Below are 17,504 nucleotides of genomic sequence, written 5' to 3'. Positions count from 1 at the left end.
CAAAGTGGGAAGGCTCCTCTCTCTGCATGCCACCTCATCCCCTCCTCCCCCACTCATCTGAATTTTCTCCAGAGAATAGAGATCTTCCTTCCCGGCAGTGGTCATGTGTGCCAGTCCCCGTGACCTTGGCATGGGCTGCAATGCACATGAGCAGCCCATCTTCCAAGTCAATCGTGTCAGAAACATGCTGTTTGAGACCAAACACCACTCCCTGTCATCACTGTGCCGACACAGAGATCCCTTTCATTGGAGCAACAAAATCTATGTATTTGTCTTCCTTCCAACCCTAACCAGTGGGATTGAAAGTTTGTATCTTTTTGGCTCTAGGAGACCCTTGCTGCACCCAAAATGGTATTCTGAATCTCTAAATGCTCAGCCAAGACCTGCAGATGTAAGCGTGCAGTTGGAGCTTCCAGAGTAAATGTTGCAAACCCATCAGAAGGGGCCACTCTCATTCTGGAGGAAAAAACAGAAATTCAAACTGATTTTCCTACTGAAGGGCCACCACTGTATATCCTTCAGAACCAAGGATTGCTGGGGCTGGAATTCTGCCTAGTGACTGAGAACTTCAGAAAGCAGATGACATCTGGGGGACCCATCCAGGTCTATAAATTCCTGATACAGCACGAATATCCCAAATAGGGTAGAAGAAATCACTGGAAGCTGAAGCAAATAGTATAGATCCAAGGGGAATGATCAGCTATCAAGACGGCAGAAAGATTGGCTTGACTCTGCCTCAAGGCCACCTCAAGGCTCCTAACTGGCAGGCTTGTGGAATTGTATCTGTAGCTCTCACTTGAGAATTATAGATCAATTTCAGATCGCAACAATGGGCTAGATTGCTGCTATTCAATAGCTGTATAACCTTGGGAGTCTCTTCACCTCTCTGCTAGTCTATTACCTTCTGATAACATGCAAGGATCTCCGAATCAAATTCATCCACATGTGCAGATCAATCCACACATATGAATGACACACAGCCTTTGTTATTTTTAAGATGTGAAAAGACAGGGGTGACTAGGAGAACAGGGGGCTTTCAGAAACCGAGAATGTGGAAGACCACCTCTGAATGGAAAGATCAGAAAGAAGAGGAGGCAAGGAACAAAAGAAGAACTTCAAAAGACTGAGCTATGGGATCTGGAGTAGGCTCTGTGCATTTCCAACAAGGCCAGGCCAAACCAGGCAGAAATTCTGTGGTTTTAGCTATGCAGCTACCAAGGTCCTCTGCTTTCTATCATTTAAGAAGTAGGTTTGTGCAGGTTTGGAGTGTAGCGTGTATGTGTATTTTAACTTGGCTAACTTGAAACCTCCTTCCCCCAGATTAATCAAAGAATCAGTATATGTCTTACCCAGAATATAGGTCATGGAATTATAGAATGTTATTGCAGGAAGAGGCCTTTGAGGATACACACTTGTAGAAGCACACACACACCCCAAGAGTGGCTTAATAAATGCATGTTGAATGAGGACACTTCATTACAGGGTTAAAGAATTGTTCATCTATTCAACAATTATTACATACCTATTACGTGCTGGACCTGTGTTAAAATTAGGCCAGTTGCACAAATTCATCTGCTGGAGCAGAAAAAAATATATATTTGATTCAAGGCTCTTTGGCAGTTTAATCAAAAAGCTAAACTATTTGTTTAAAAGCCCTAAATGATATTTTTTCCCCTATACTTGGGCAATCAGGCATATGGGCCTTGGCATAAAATGTTCCAGATCCAAGTTGGAGTAAGGCATGTGGCTAAAAGACCTTCAAGCACTTCCAGTCCTTTCTACACTCCTGGAAGGTTTTTAAGAAAAAAAGAAGAAAAAGAAACACCCTTTGGTTTCGGTATGCACTCTCTGTACTTGCATCTGTCTCTTTGGATATGGTTGGCCAAAGAGTCTGCTAAAAATATAATGAAAGAAGAGGGGTGGGAAGGGGGGAATACAGAGAGAAAATTGAAAAAACTAACCCTGTTCCTTGCTGGCTGCCGCCCCCCACAAATTCACCACAATGTTTAAGCATGTCACTATTTATCCCTCTTTTAGCCGTATTTTGACACTTGACATGGGTATATACTGTCTTTTAAATAAAAGGTAAAAGTGCTGTCATTTTTATTCTTCCTGTTGGACTCAAGAGTCTCTGAGACTGAGAAAAACTCTCTAGCTTCAGGCAGGTCTTTGTTCTGCTTTTGCTGCCTCCCAATGGCTAGGAGGCAGGCTGGGGAGTGGTGGGAAGGGTGTTTGAGCCAATGCCCATTGTATGGGTAGCAGAATCCACCAAGATCCTGAAGGTATATGGGAACCAGTTTAATAGACTTCCAAGGACCAGCCAGCTGGGAATACCCAAGTCTCCGGTTTCTCAGGTTCCAGGATCTGTTCATCCATGTCATGGCTGGAGTTTGCCCAAAGGGAACAGAGGAAGGGAGCTCAGCAGGAGCTAGGCCGGGAGCTGGGTGGTTGGATCATTGGGCTTCTTGGAGTTTGCTTCAGCTCTTCCCTTTCAGCAAAGGTTACTGGAGCAGGCTGGGCCTACTTGGGCTAGGAGAGCTGAGTCATGCATGGGAAGGGACAGCCGCAGCTATAAATTATCTTGTGTGTAAGGCTGGCTTTTGAAAACTCTGGCTTTGGGCTTAGAGGCTTTATTTATATCTCTCACAGGAGTATTTTTCAAACTCATGGCCATGCACTCTGTATTGCTTTGGGGACACTCCAAGCACCTGGTCTCCTCTATGATGAGTCCTGCAGGTGACAGTCCCCAGAGGCCCTGGGCCTGGACTCTAAGTCTGCTGTCACTCACATCCACACGTACACCCCTTGTTGCCAAGGCCAGGACCCCATCTCACACATAGAAGCATGTCCAACGTCATTGGCACGATGTTGTGTGCAATCACACAGATAACATTCAGCCAAACACACACACATACACAGTCTGTCTGTCTCTCTCTCTCTCTCTCTGTCTCTCTCTCTCTCTCTCTCTGTTTCTCTCTCTCTCTCTCTCCCTCTCCCTTTCTCCCCATACGCAAACTACTACAACCCACTGGTTCTCTGCCTGTTTCAGAGACAGCCTCTGCTCACTGTGAAACCTGCAACACACAAGAACACTCCACAGGCTGAAGGGCCTCTCCAGGAGTCACATGCCCACTTCTCTGGCTGAGGAGCATTTTGTAACTGACTGAACACATTTTTTATGTGCTTTGGTAATTTGGTTTGCTTGCTGTTGTTGTTGTTACTTGTACCTTACAAAGTGGATAGCGAGGTACCGTAAAATAGAAGCAGCCACATAATTCACACTCTTGAGAACAATTTCTCTGGCGGAATCCTCACAAATCAGAGTGAGGTTCCATGGTGATGCTGATCCTCCCTCTTGGATTATCTGGCAAAGAGAAGCAAAATTTCCTGAGCAGTGGTGAAAGGGGGCAAGGTTATCTCTTCTAATAAATGTGAATGCTTTTGTCTCTTCTTAGCCCACACTGACATTTTTTCTGTATCTTCCACCTCCCTAGCCTTTTCTTTTCTCTGCTTTGTAATTCGATGATTTTTGATAATTTAATAAATTAGTGATTGTTATTTATTTCCCTTGGTTTATTTACCATTATTTGTTTTTAATCAAACAAAGTCTCTTCAAGATAGAAAGTATCTCATTGTGGCCACTTTCCTGAGAGACAGGAAAAACAAAACACTTTGTTGCCTAGGCTCACATAGGACAGTGGCTGTGATGGATTTGAGTCCAACACCTCCAGACCCTGCCTAGCAACTTGCTTCTGGAATGATGACCACAGGTCCCTCTAATTCATCCAGCCCAACTTCTATCCTCTGAGCCCTGTGTCTTCTTATTCAAAGGACATAGGACTGACCTCAACACTCATCACTACCTTTCTGGGAAGCGGTACTCCTAGACGTTGAGGCTAGATTTTATGGGGCTGTCTTCGCCTGTCAGTAGAAAGGATAGTTAGGGCTCTACATGGGGCAGCAGTGACCCTACTATTGATTGCCACAAGGCCAGAAATTTGAAAAAAAATGTCATAGCTCTTCATTAGGTTAGTGTTCCCCAGTTCCTCCCTTTTCCCACCTGATTTCCCCATCATGATAAGCATATGCTGTTCACACATATCTAATACTCTTATGCCACCATCATCACTAGCTCTCTTCCAAGCACAGATATATATATATGAGGAATCACTTTCTCATCCCTGGATCATCCAACCATCTTTCTCCCACCACTCAAACATTACTTAAATTTCTACTTCTCCCACCAGCTTTTTCAGACAATTTATTTTCCTCTCAACTACACAAAGCACTAATTCCTGCCACATATATCTCATGGAAATGTCTGCACCTCATCCTTCCATGGCTATTCAATGCTTACAGTTTAGTTGTGCTTTTCCAACAATGGGGTGCATGCCAGACAGCTCCACCTGCCCCTCCAAGTCCAACCTTCTCCATCCTGCTGAGCCTCAGGAGACCAACCCCTAGGGGCCCTACCAAAGGGAGTCCCTTGTCCTACAGTTTTCATTTGGATTTGGCCAGTGGGAGGCACTATCTGGAAGTCAGACAGCATGACGAAAGCGGAAGCTGGGAATTTATTCCCTCATTCTCTCCTTGCAGCATTATTCCAGGTTGTCTGGGCTCCTTACAGCTCCCGGCTCCTCTCTTTGGAGCTACTGTATTAGTTTCCTGTGGCTGCTATAATGAATTACTGAAAACTTGGTGGGTTAAAAACAACAGCAATGTGTTCTCTCATAGTTCCAGGAGGACAGAAGTCTGGAATCAAGGTGTTGGCAGGGTCACGCTCCCTCTGGAGGCTCTGGGATCAACGGGATCTGTTCTCTGCCTCTCCCAGCTTCTGGTGGCTGTCAGCATTCCTTGACTTGTGGCCTCATCACACAAATCTCTGTCTCTGTAGTCACATTGCCTCCTCCTCTTCTCTGTGTCTTCTCTTCTGTCTAAAATCCCTCTCTTTCATCTAAAAAGACATTTGCCATTAGATTTAGGGCCCACTTGGATAAACCAGAGTAATCTCCTGATCTCAAGATCCTTAACTTAATGAGATATGCAAAGACCCCTTTTCCAAATAAGGTCACATTCGCAGGTTCCAGGGATGGCCATGAGGCCCAGCTAATTGTTTTGTATTTTAGTAGAGACAGGGTTTCAGAGTGTTGGCCAGGCTAGTCTCAATCTTCTGACCTCATGATCCACCCACCTTGGCCTCCCAAAGTGCTGAGATTACAGGTGTGAGCCATTGCACCCGGCCCGTGAACAACATTTTATTACTTTCATTAAGCTCACTTCTAATCACCCAGTTTGTTTCCTGACTGGTACAGGCATCTTGAGGTCAAAGGCATCAGGTAAAGCATCTGTGGGACTCACCCTATGCACTCTATGCAGAAAGTAAAGATTTATTGATAATAATGATAAAAATGAGAAGAAGAACTTCAAAAGAGAAGGGGCCCAGCCCTCAGGAGCAACATCATAGCAAACACTGTATGCAGTTCCTCCCTAAACTCAGTTATGGGTATGAAATGAAGGGGTAGAATTAGAATGATGCTAGATTATTACCAGACCCTTTCTGTTAAGACTATTCCACTTAGAATATTTCAGCAGCAAATAAACAGAACCAAATCCTCCTCCAATCCTGACTCCAATGACTTGAACGGTGGGTCTCAAACTTTAGCATGCACCTGAAGGGCTTGTTAAAAGGCAAATAGCTGGGCCCCACTCCCAGAGATTTTGATTCAGTAGTTCTGGGTAAGACTCAAGAATTTGCGTTTCTAACACGTTCCCAGGGGATGCTGATTGGCGTTTCTGGTCCAGGGACCAGACTTGGAAAACCACTGGCTTAAAATATATGAAAAATTTACTCTCTCATATTAAAAAAAAAAAAAAAAATGCCCTGGAGATGGTGGCTCCAGGGTTGATTAACTCAATGGCTCAACCAGATCCTCAAGGACATGGCTCCACTCTGCCATTCTCAGCATGTCAACCTTGACCTTGACCAGGTCCTTACAGCTGCAGGCTGGGTCCAGCAGTTCCAGGCATCCCTTACAGACTGGATAGTGGCCAGCAAAAGAGATCAAGCTTCTTAAGGACTGAGAACTCTTCTAGTTGGTGTCTCCTTACATTATATTGGCCAGGATCACATCACATGCTTGTACCTAAACCAATCACTATCAATGAGAAGAGGAACAGCAATGATTGGCTTATACCCATCAGTCATACGAAGGAAGAGTAGACACCAACTATGCTGATGGGTTCTGGTGATAATAGAAAAAAGGGGGTACATGCCTGCTTAGGTCTTATGTCTGCTAGAGTACTTTTTGGGTGTTGTCTGTTCGGCAAACATTCCCATCCTCTTTCGTCTGCTACTTGGAGGAGTAGGCATAGGACTAAGGATGAACAAAGCCTAGTAGTCTGTATTTAGGGAGCAGTGACACGTAGCCCAAGTAGGGAAACTGAGAATCTTTCCCTGAGTTGCAGCAAAGACTACTGTAAGGGGAAAAGTCACTCTCTTTCTGCAGAAGTTGCTAAGCAGGGACAGCTGGTGGTTATATGCCTCCTAGGAGACGAAAGCCTCTGGGAAGTACTCAAAATTAACTAGCAGTCAGAGAAGCACAGATAAGCAGAGATGAGCAAACAGTAATTGCTGCAGCTCTTCCCCTATTTCTGTGAGGCATCTCAGTGCCCTTCGTATCTCTGGAAGAAATGTCTCATTTGTCTACACTAATTGGAATTATGTTTCTGTTCTCTGCAACCAAACAAATTCAGATTTAGACACTGGTTCTGTCAGGAAGGACAGAGGGGAAGCAGGTCTGAGGATTACAGAAGGGTAGAGGTGGCTAGCACCACCTCAGCTCCCATCTAGAACCTCCACTCTTGGCCACATCTTCCAGACTGGGAATGAACAAAACAGAATCCCTACCCAAAACCCCAGGCCCCAGCCTACTCCATGATTGGCATGCAAGAAATACACAAGGCGCCCAGGACCTTCAAAGACAGGGCAGAGACAGAGAAAAGACAAACCAGGTTTAATGGGGCACCACCCCTTTCTTTGCAAAAGGAGAGTACTCCTGGCCACAGAGACTGGGGAGCATAAGAAAACAGTCTGCACTCTCCACCTTTCCTCATCTTCTCCAACAGCTGCTAGGGTGAGGGCAAGGTTAGGGCATCCTCCCACAGGTGGAGATGTGGACAGAGGATTTCTCCAAGGGTAGATTTCACAGGGAGGAGGACCAACCCCAGATGCACACTAGGTTTCCTCCTGGGACTTTTTTTCCCCTAGGGAAGAGAGTTCCTCATGCATGTGCTAAAACAGAAAGTTGCTTAATTTTTTCTTTTTCTTTTTTTTTTGAGATCAAGTTTCACTCTTGTTACCCAGGCTGGGGTGCAATGGCACGATCTTGGCTCACTGCAACCTCTGCCTCCCGGGTTCAACTGATTCTCCTGCCTAAGCCTCCCAAGTAGCTGGGATTACAGGCATGCACCACCATGCCCAGTTAATTTTTTAAATTTTTAGTAGAGACGGGGTTTCGCCATGTTGGCCAGGCTGGTCTTGAACTCCTGACCTCAGGTTATCCACCCACCTCGGCCTTCCAAAATGCTGGGATTACAGGCGTGAGCCACCATGCCTGGCCCTAAATTTTTTTTATTGATACGTAACAACCTACATATGCGTGGAGCACATGTGATATGTTGATACATGCATAATAATGTGTAATGATCAAATCAGGGTACATAGGACATTCATTACCTCAAACATTTACATTTCTTTGATGTTGGAAACATTTCAGAGCTTCTCATCTAGCTATTTTGAATTATACAACATATTATCACTGTGATCACTCTACTGTGCTATCGAGAACTACAACATATTCTCCTAGCTGTATGTTTGTACCCATTAACCACCCTCTCCTCCCGCAACTCCCCACACTTCCCAAACTCTGGTAACTAGTATTCTACTCCCTGCCTCCATGAGATCCACCTTTTAGTTCCCACATACATGTGAGAACATGTAATATTTGTCTTCCTGTATCTAGCTTATTTCAGTTAACATAATGACCTCCAAATCCAGCCATTTTGCTGCAAATGAGGAAATTTCATTTTTATGGCTGAATAGTATTCTACGTGTGTGTGTGTGTTACATTACTTTGGCAAAAAATTGCAATTACTTTTGCACCAACTTTATATATAAATATCATACACATACATATATATATACACATCTCACATTTTCTTTTCTTTTTTTTTTTTTTTTTTGAGATGGAGTCTTGCACTGTCACCCAGGCTGGAGTACAGTGGTGTGATCTCAGCTCACTGCAAGCTCCGCCTCTCAGGTTCACACCATTCTCCTGTGTCAGCCTCCCAAGTAGCTGGGACTGCAGGCGCCCACTACCGCACCTATTTTTTTTCTTTTTTTTTTTTTTTTTTTTGTATTTTTTGTAGAGACGGGGTTTCACCATGTTAGCCAGGATGGTCTTGACCTCCTGACCTCATGATCCACCTGCCTCGGCCTCCCAAAGTGCTGGGATTACAGGCGTGAGCCACTGCGTCCAGCCATGTCTCACATTTTCTTTATCCATTCATTTGTTGATGGACACAGGTTGATTTCATATCTTGGCTATTTTGAATAGTGCTGCAATAAACCTTGGGATGTAGGTATTCCTTTGATGTATTCATTTCCTTTGGATAAATACCTAATAGTGAAAGTGCTGGATCATAGAAAAAACAATTTTAAAATTTGAATTTTTTTTTAATGATCTTACTAGTAAAGTATGTTAGCAATTCAGCAAGTTCTGCTAAGGCAGTACAAGTCTGCTAAAATAATGTTTCCATTTCCAATGACTCATTAAATACAATAATTACAACAATTACCATCACTTCTGTTGCCCTCATGCTTTCTATTGATCCACATACTCTGTCCCTAAAACTTTGCTAAGCATTTAACAAGGAATTCACATACTAATGTGTGGGGTATCTGCATGACCCCGCCACAGAATAAGAGAAATAAATTGATTTTTTTTTCCATTGACAATGGAATGACAACAATTTTTACCTTTCTTTTTCCTTGTTGCCATCCATAGATCTATACCCATTAGAAATCACAGAAAAAGAGCAGTAGGGGAGGAGTTCAAGAAGATATGAGAGATAGGAAAGAAGCATTATAATTCGGCAAAAATGTGAGTCAGGGAACCTCCCTTTTCCTAACCCCTGGAAGCTCTGGCTAGAGCTCATCTTGCCTCCAGATGCAGAAAGCAGATTCTACAGCATAGGGTCACTGTCTACAGCCATATCACCCTGAATGCACCCAATCTCAGAGGCTAAGCAGGGCCTGACCTGGTTTATACTTGAATGGGAGCCACCACAGCGTCACTGATGCAATCTCTAGATTAAGTGGTAGCTGGGCCCAATGTGGGTTTTTGGCAAGAGGAAAATAATAGAAAAGGAAGAGAAAGAGGTGTGTGTTTCTGCTCCTGTTGAAATACTATTTGTCCTTTAAGGCTGCCTGCTCTGTGAAGTTTTCTTCTAATTCTGTCCCATCCCACTCACCCCTGTCAGACATAACTACTCTTCCTCCATCCTGCCATAGGCATGTGTGATAAAAGAAATCAAAGAGGACTATCAGTCTTCTGTGCATAGTGAGGGTGCATGTGTCTAAAGCAGATTGCAGAAATGTTCGCAATTCTTTTCCCCTACTCCCATCAAGAGCTGGAGCTCTTCCCCACTGCTGGATTTGGCCTTGTAACTTGCTGGGGCCAAAAGAACATGTTACATGTATTCTAGGCCTGTCTTCTAGAGGCTTTGCAAGCTGCCCCTTGCCTCCCCGGAACCCTGCCTCTGCCACCTGAACAAGCCCAAGTCTGCCTGGGAGAGAATGAGAGAGTATGCAGAGAAAGACTCCAGTCATCCAGGCTATCACTGACCAGCCTGGCCCATCAGCCAGGCTACAAACACTGAAGCGAGTGCAGCCAAGAGCCACAGAGGCCAATCGGATTCAGCAGGACTGCCCTGCTGGTTTGGAGACTCCGCAGCAGTGATGAAGGAACGTTGTCACACATCGCTAACTCCAGGGGTAGTTCATCATGCAAAAGCTAACTGATGCAGGTTGCTGGCCCCCTCTATAAGGGAATGCCAAGAGGGTTGTTAATCCTAGATGTCTCTATATCATTCCTCCACTAATATATTCTTGGGACATTCCTGATTCTCAACCAAAGCTCACAGACTGGAGAGGCATAGGGTGCAATGGAACTGAAATGTTGATAAAGGGTGGAGCACCCACAAAGCACGCCATGCATGCACTAATGGAACGGTCTGGCTCTTCTCCACGTCCCCAAGGCATGAGCTTGGGAAAAAGGTTACCTGATCTCCAATGCCTTTGTCTATTAATTCATTCAGGGCTGGATTAATCCCTGCTCAGCTTCTCCTCCACCTCCCCCACACCCCTGTCCCCAGTCTGGCTGCTCAGATGATGTAAGCAGTAACCAATCTTGCAGTCAGGGCAGTCAGCTGGCTGGCTCACTTCCGTATCCATTAAGGGAAGGCAGACACTTTAGAAAGAACTGGAAAATATTACCAACCACCCACTCCACTCAACTCCCCACCCCTTGCCCCCAGTCTCCTCTCCCTGTCACATACACCCTAACCTCAAGAGACTGGAGCTGGAAAGTACTGAAGCCAAAGAAAGAAGAAACTGGAATTGTAGCCCCACAGACCTCATGGGTTGAGTCAGGAGACTCCTTCCAGCATGAGAAGTAGTCTTGGTAGATACAAACCAGGGCTATCTGGAGAGCCCCATCAACTACCCTCCCCCTCATCCTAGGCACCCTCCACTCCAGGGGCTTTTCCATTTGGTACTAATGAAATGGGTATTCAGGGGCCAGTATGTCAGCATCAGTGGTGGGAAGGGAGTCACACAGAAGATGCCCATCCCTTATTAGAAGTTGCTAGACTCCCTTACAGGGGCACAATGGGGAACCAAAGTTGATGACTTGGATGAACATGGGCAGACGGAATGTGGTCTGTTTGCTGAGTTCAGGGTTTTCAAAACTTATCAATAGTTACACTACTTCTCTCAACATCTACTATGAAAGGAGAATTCTACCATTGAAGAGCCAGCCCTTCCTGCTTTGGAAACTTCTGCTCTTTGAAAGTGCCCAGAAAAATGCACAGTAACACCCCTAGATTGGTTCCTCAAAAGCTGTGAGGTCTTGGGCAAGCCCCTTTACCTTTCTAGGCCTCAGTTTCCCTATTTGAAATGTGCAGATAAAAATGCATCCCTACTTCACAGAGTTTTGAGTAAAAGAAAAAAAATAATGTCAATAAAAGCTGGTTGCACAATAGTTCATGAAAAATATGTGCTGGACGGGATCTCTGTACTTTCCACTCAATTTTGCTGTGAATCTAAAATTTCTCCAAAAAATAGTTTATTAATTTTGTATAAATGCTGGACAAATGAGTGTGGAATGGATAGTAGATGGCTTGGCCTCTTTTTTTCAGTGCCTACAGGCTGCAGAAAGGAAGATCAACATTGAGGGTGGGATTTCTAGCCTATAAAGTCTGTTAAAAGGTTTTTTTTTTTTTTTTTTTTTTTTTTTTTTGAGACAGTCTCCCTCTGTCACCCAGGCCGGAGTGCAGTGGCACGATCTCAGCTCACTGCAACCTCCACCTCCCGGGTTCAAGCAATTCTCCTGCCTCAGCCTCCCAAGTAGCTGAGACTACAGGTGGACGCCACCATGCCCAGCTAATTTTTGTATTTTTAATAGAGACAGGGTTTCACCATGTTGGCCAGGATGTTCTCCATCTCTTGACCTCATGATCTGCCCACCTGAGCCTCCCAAACAACTGGGATTGCAGGTGTGAGCCACCATGCCCGGCCAACAAGATGGGTTCTTAATCCATCAGGGTAAGAGGATATATCTACCCTGGAAAAAATTATTGGCAGCCCCCAAACTGGAGATAAATTTGCATGAGGGATGAGAGGCAGCACTTTAAAAGGAAAATGGCTCTCATCGTTCATGTGTGTTTCTGCCCAGCTTAGGGCCAACCACTGAGAAAGTGCTATTCAAGAAAGGAAGACACTGAATGCATGTCTCTTACTCTGTCTGCCTGTCACATGTTCTGCTTCTAAGAAATGCATCCCCCTTCCTCTGGGATGTCTTCCTTCCACCCCATGCCAGCTGTATTCTACTAGAAGCTTCCAGTTGTGAAAACAGGCCTCCCTGATCTCAGGTAGGGCACAGGACCCACGGAAAGCCAATGTTTCCCTAAGAATTTTTAAGTTAGACCTCAGGGGTGGGGGAGAAAGGCAGCTCCTCCTCAGGGTAAAAATGGCAGGCCGTGAAACCTGGCCATTGCTGGCACCCTTGGTTCCAAAAGAGAGTCAGAGTGAACAAGACTAGTACATGGGAAGAAACCAAGATGGGGGACAGTGAGTCCTCTCCGTTTGTCTTTTCCCTGTTTCCTGTTGACCCTGAGGCCAGCTGCACTCTGCCCTCCCTTGGTTCAATTACAGGAACCAACAAATCCCCCTTCTAACCTAGGCTGGATATGGAAATTCTGCCATTTGTGACTAGTATAATCCTGGCTACTACAACTCTGCCTTTCTCTCTCAAAAACAGTATAAGTCACTGGGAGCGAAGACATGATAAATAAAGCAATTAAAAAGCCACTCAAAATAGCACTAGATTGGATAATTTTGAATTAACTCAACCTTGCATCTATTTTTTTCTTTTCTTTTTCTTTCTTTTTTTTTTTTTTTTTTTCTTTCTCTTCTTTGTCTCTCTTTCTTTCTTGGCATTTTTCCCCAGCTAGCCGCTGAAAATGTAAAAATGAGGAAAACATACACACAAAAAGTTTGCAATCTAGCAATGAGGAAGCCATAAATATAACGTGCGATATTATGCAATTTATACCTGGTAGAGGTGTATAGCCGCACTAGGAAAGCATAGAGGAGGGTTAATTTATTCTGAATGCCAAGGAAAGGTACTGTTGAGGCAGGATTACTAAAGGTGAACTCTAATGGGTTTTGCAAGAGAGCCAAGATTGGGAGTTTACAAGAATGTAGATGGCATAAAGGAGACATAAATCCCAGAAGATTCCAGGGATGACTAAAAAGAGCAGGAATCATAGTAGAGGTGGAGCCTGAGGTTGCTTAGAGCCCTAGGCAGCACAAAGAAGCAGATGTCTTGCTCCTACCTCCTGCGCCACCTTAGCATCCATATTCAGATGCTCTGCTGTTAAGGATACCCCATGCCTGGTCTGCAATCTTCTTTCTACTGCCAACCACCATATCACCTTCACACTGAAGATCCTGTCCCTCTTCTGCTCGGTTTCACTTACTCATAACTTCAGCTTAGGGCCATTAGGGAACTTCTTGCCATAAACTGGCACATTCTCTGTGCTTTAGCATCTGGTAGGGAAAAGCAGAGAGTACTAAGCAGGCTAAAGCTCTACATACCAGGTGTTGGCAAAACATGGCCCGCGGGCCAAATCCAGCCCACCACCTGTTTTTGTAAATAACGTTTTCTTGGATCACAGTAGGGGTCATTCATTTACATAGTATCTCTAGCTGCTTCTGTGCTACCACAGCAGAGTTGAATAGTTGCAGCCAAGACCACATGGCTGGTAAAGCCTGTAAGATTTACTATCTAGCTCTTTCCAGATAAAGTTCCCAACTCCCACCCTATAATACTGCTTCCTCTGAATTTTAGTTCCAGACTCCCCAGTACCAACCTTTATAGTTGGATTAAACTTTTTTTTTTTTTTTGAGACAGAATCTTACTCTGTCACCCAGGCTAGAGTGCAATAGTGTAATCATAGCTCACTATATCCTTGAACTCCTAGGCCCAAGGGATCCTCCCACCTCAACCTCCCAAGTAGCTGGGAATACAGATGCATGCCACCATACCTGGCTAATTTTCTCTCTTTTTTCTTTTCTTTTTTTTTTTTTTTTTTTTTGTAGAGCTGGGACCCTCCCTGTGTTGCCCAGGCTGGTCTTAATCATCTGGGCTCAAGTGATCCTCCCGCCTCAGACCCCCAAAATGCTGGAATTACAAGTGCAACCCACTGCACCTGGCTGACTAAACATTTTAATGCATCTATAAAAAATTGGCACTTGGGAATGATGGAACCGTCTTAGACCCTTGTCAGAGAGGACTAAGTAGAAAATGTAGTCACTTAACTGGCTCAAGCCATGAGAATATTTTATACACAACTAAAATTATGGAAAAGTAACTCTTGAAATTTTTTTCCCTTAGGACTTTTTAGGGAAACTCTTTGGTACCCTCTTTCTTTTTAAGGAACACTTAGGTCAGTCATAGCACATTTTTTTCAGAAGCTTGAAAGATCATTGCATCACCTGCTACCCTTGAGTCCTGCACAAATTCTGTTGCAGCCTGTCCCAGAGCAGCAAAGCTGATTCAGTTTCTAAAGATCTCCCCAAAGAGTATTTCCCAGCCTTCCTCCTCTTAGACACATCCTCCCCTTGCCCACCCCACCCCTTCCTGAGCACCTGTTGCTACAACAAAAAGAAGCTCAGGGTTGAAGTTTCTGGGCTTGTCCAGGTGATAAACTGAGGCCATTCAGAGGAGATAATGCCATTTGATGGTTGAGCTCTTTTCAATCATCAGGGAAAGCATTGAGTGGAGAGAGGTATTCAAAAAAGCTCCGTGGATATAAAAAGGTGATTACATCTAAATGGGAGACCTGTCACTAGGCAAAGCACTCTGCCAGTTGACACACAGGCAACTTCAATGGCTAAACGGCTGCAGGGAGGGTGGGATTTGTGTGGCTCTGGACTCAAGACAGCTGCAGCTCTGCTAAGGGGACAGGCCTTCCTTGGTCCCTCAGTAGTGAGAGAGGCCACAGGCTGCCAGCACAAGCACTCTGCTGGGGGCTCTGTCAACCTTGCCTAAGCCATGAACAACTCAGGCCAATGCTCTAACACTCCTGGAAGACAGGTCTGTATGAACTCCCCAAAGACCCAAAGATTTGAGGACTGTGGACATGGCCAGTTTTAATGCTTAAAGATCCAGGCTTAACTCAGCATTCTTATTCACCTGGTTTTGTTATTCTAGATCAGGAGTCAGGCACCATTTTATGTAAAAGACCAGATGGTAAATATTTTGTCCTTTGCAGGCTGTCTGGTCTCTGTTGCAGCTACTCAGCTCTGCTGTTGTCATCTGCAAGCAGCCGTAGGCATAAATAAATGAGCATGGCTACATTCTGAAGAAGCTTTATTTATGGACACAGGAATTTGAATTTTATATAATTCTCATGTCACAAAATATTATTCTTTTGATGTTTTTCAACCATTTAGTGTAAAAGTATTTTACTAAACATTTTACTGAAATGTAAAACTGTTTCTTCGTGCATAGGCTGTACAGAAATGAGCAGGAAGATGGCTTTGGCCCGTGAGCCAGTTTGTAGACCCTTATTTTAGGGGATTCTATATGGGAGAGAAAGAATTACAGGGAGAGATTGTCTGATTTAGCTCTATGAAGAGTTCTAAATGTATCAACTATGATTAGTAACTTGCATACACACAGCACTTTAATGTTAACAAAATGCATCTGTGCTATTATTCAATACCCACTGCAAGCCTGTGAGTTAGGTATTATTAGGCCAATGTCTAGATGAGGAAACTGAGAGTCGAAACAGACGCAGCCAAGATCAAACAGTAAATGGGAAGCCCCAAGTTCAAATACAGTATTCCACCTCCAAAGGCAGAGCTTTTCCCCCTGCATCTTGGGGGAGCTTAGATTGTCCATTTCACCAAGTGTTTATTAGGGCTTGAAGGCAGCAGATGGGGATGAACACCTGGGCAAAGGCACAGAAGCAGGGGAGTCAGAACCACCTGGCTGCTTCATGTTTTCCTTAAGGCCATGGACATTCAGGAAATTGACAGCTACTGTTCTCATTAGGAGCAGAGCTGACCATGCCCAAAGACACAGAGTAAGCCAAGTTCTCCTATGTGGTATAATCACTCAGCCTGGTCACTGTGGCTGTTGCTTGGATTCGTAAACCTCCAGCAGGTCAGCAGGTGTCGCAGGGGACTCAGAGGTCAGCCTAAGGCCTTTCTCCAATGCCTGACCAGGAGCATTCCATAGCGGAGTAGGCACCCATCTACATGGAATGATATCTGGGACCCCTAAGAGAAAACCCTACTCCTAACACTCTTGAGCTGAGAAGAGACCCGAGTCTCTTCAGCTTTATGCCATATTTTTAGAGAAGGCACTGGACATAGGGTGCTTGGCACGGCTTCTTGTCTCCACTATGGTGCCACACTGTGAGCTGACCTTTGGCCAGTCACTTCCTATCTCCACATATCAGTTTTCACCTGTGAAGTGGGGGAGTAATGGCAATGTGGGGAGAGTTTGATGGCAGTTTTTATGTGGTATCTGACATGGTGCCAGCAACACAGTAAGATCCCAAGAGGTGTCAGTTTCTCCTTGTCCTGAATCTTCATCTTCATGTCTTCTTGTCTGTGCTGTTCTGTCTGCCTGGAGTGCCTTTTCTTCCACTTCATTATCCTGGTAAGCCTTCCCCAACACTCTGCCCATTACACACAAACACCTTGAGGAGTCACTTCCTCACTGGGCAATGTTATGGGTTGACTTGGGTCCCCCCAAAAAGACATGCTGAAATCCTAATCCCCAATACTCAGAATGTGACCCTATTTGAAAATAAGATCGGTGCTGTTCCTTTCCAACTTGGGCGCAGCAGAATGGCTCTGCAAAGAAGGGTGACAAGAAGAAAAAGGGCCGTTTTGCCATCAGCGAGGTGGTGACCCAAGAATGCACCATCGACATTCACAAATGCATCCACGGAGTCAGCTTCAAGAGACGTGCCCCTCAGGCACTCAAAGAGATCCAGAAATTTGCCAGGAAGGAGATGGCAATTCCAGGTGTGCACATTGATACCCGTCTCAACAAAGCTGCCTGAGCCAAAGGAATAAGGAATATGCCATACCGTATCTGTGTGTGGCTGTCCAGAAAACATAATGGGATAAAGATTCACCAAATAAGCTCTACACTTTGGTTACCTATGTACCTGTTACCACTTTCAGAAATCTACAGTCAATGTGGATGAGAACTAACTGCCGATCATCAAATACATCAAATAAAGTTATAAACTTAAAAAAAAAAAAAAAAAGTGAGCCAGGCACAGTGGCTTACGCCGGTAATCCCAACACTTTGGGAGCCCGAGGTGGGCAGATTACCTGAGGTCAGGAGTTTGAGACCAGCCTGGCCAACATGGTGAAACCCCGTCTCTACTAAAAATACAAAAATTAGTCGGGCATGGTGGCAGGCACCTGTAATCCCAGCTACTCAGGAGGCTGAGGCAGGAGAATTGCTTGAACCCGGGAGGCAGAGGTTGCAGTGAGCCAAAATTGTGCCACTGCATTCCAGCCTGGGTGGCAGAGTAAGACTCCATCTCAAAAGAAAGAAAGAAAAGAAAAGAAAAAAGAAAGAAAACAAAAGAAAGAAATAGAGAGAGATAGGGGAGGGAGGGAGGGAGGAAGG

General features: G+C 44.7%; 1 pseudogene; it reads left to right on the top strand.

The window, feature by feature from the left end:
- Positions 1-12,399: 12,399 nt before the first annotated feature.
- LOC108544373 (60S ribosomal protein L31-like) overlaps positions 12,400-17,504 on the top strand; it is a 6,558-nt pseudogene continuing 1,453 nt past the window's right edge.

The sequence above is a fragment of the Rhinopithecus bieti genome, unplaced genomic scaffold (assembly GCF_001698545.2).
Source record: "Rhinopithecus bieti isolate Rb0 unplaced genomic scaffold, ASM169854v2 scaffold_26676, whole genome shotgun sequence".
NCBI classification, from domain to species: domain Eukaryota; kingdom Metazoa; phylum Chordata; class Mammalia; order Primates; family Cercopithecidae; genus Rhinopithecus; species Rhinopithecus bieti.
The sequence above is the reverse complement of the archived record's forward strand: the minus strand, read 5'-3'. Positions and strand labels throughout refer to the sequence as shown.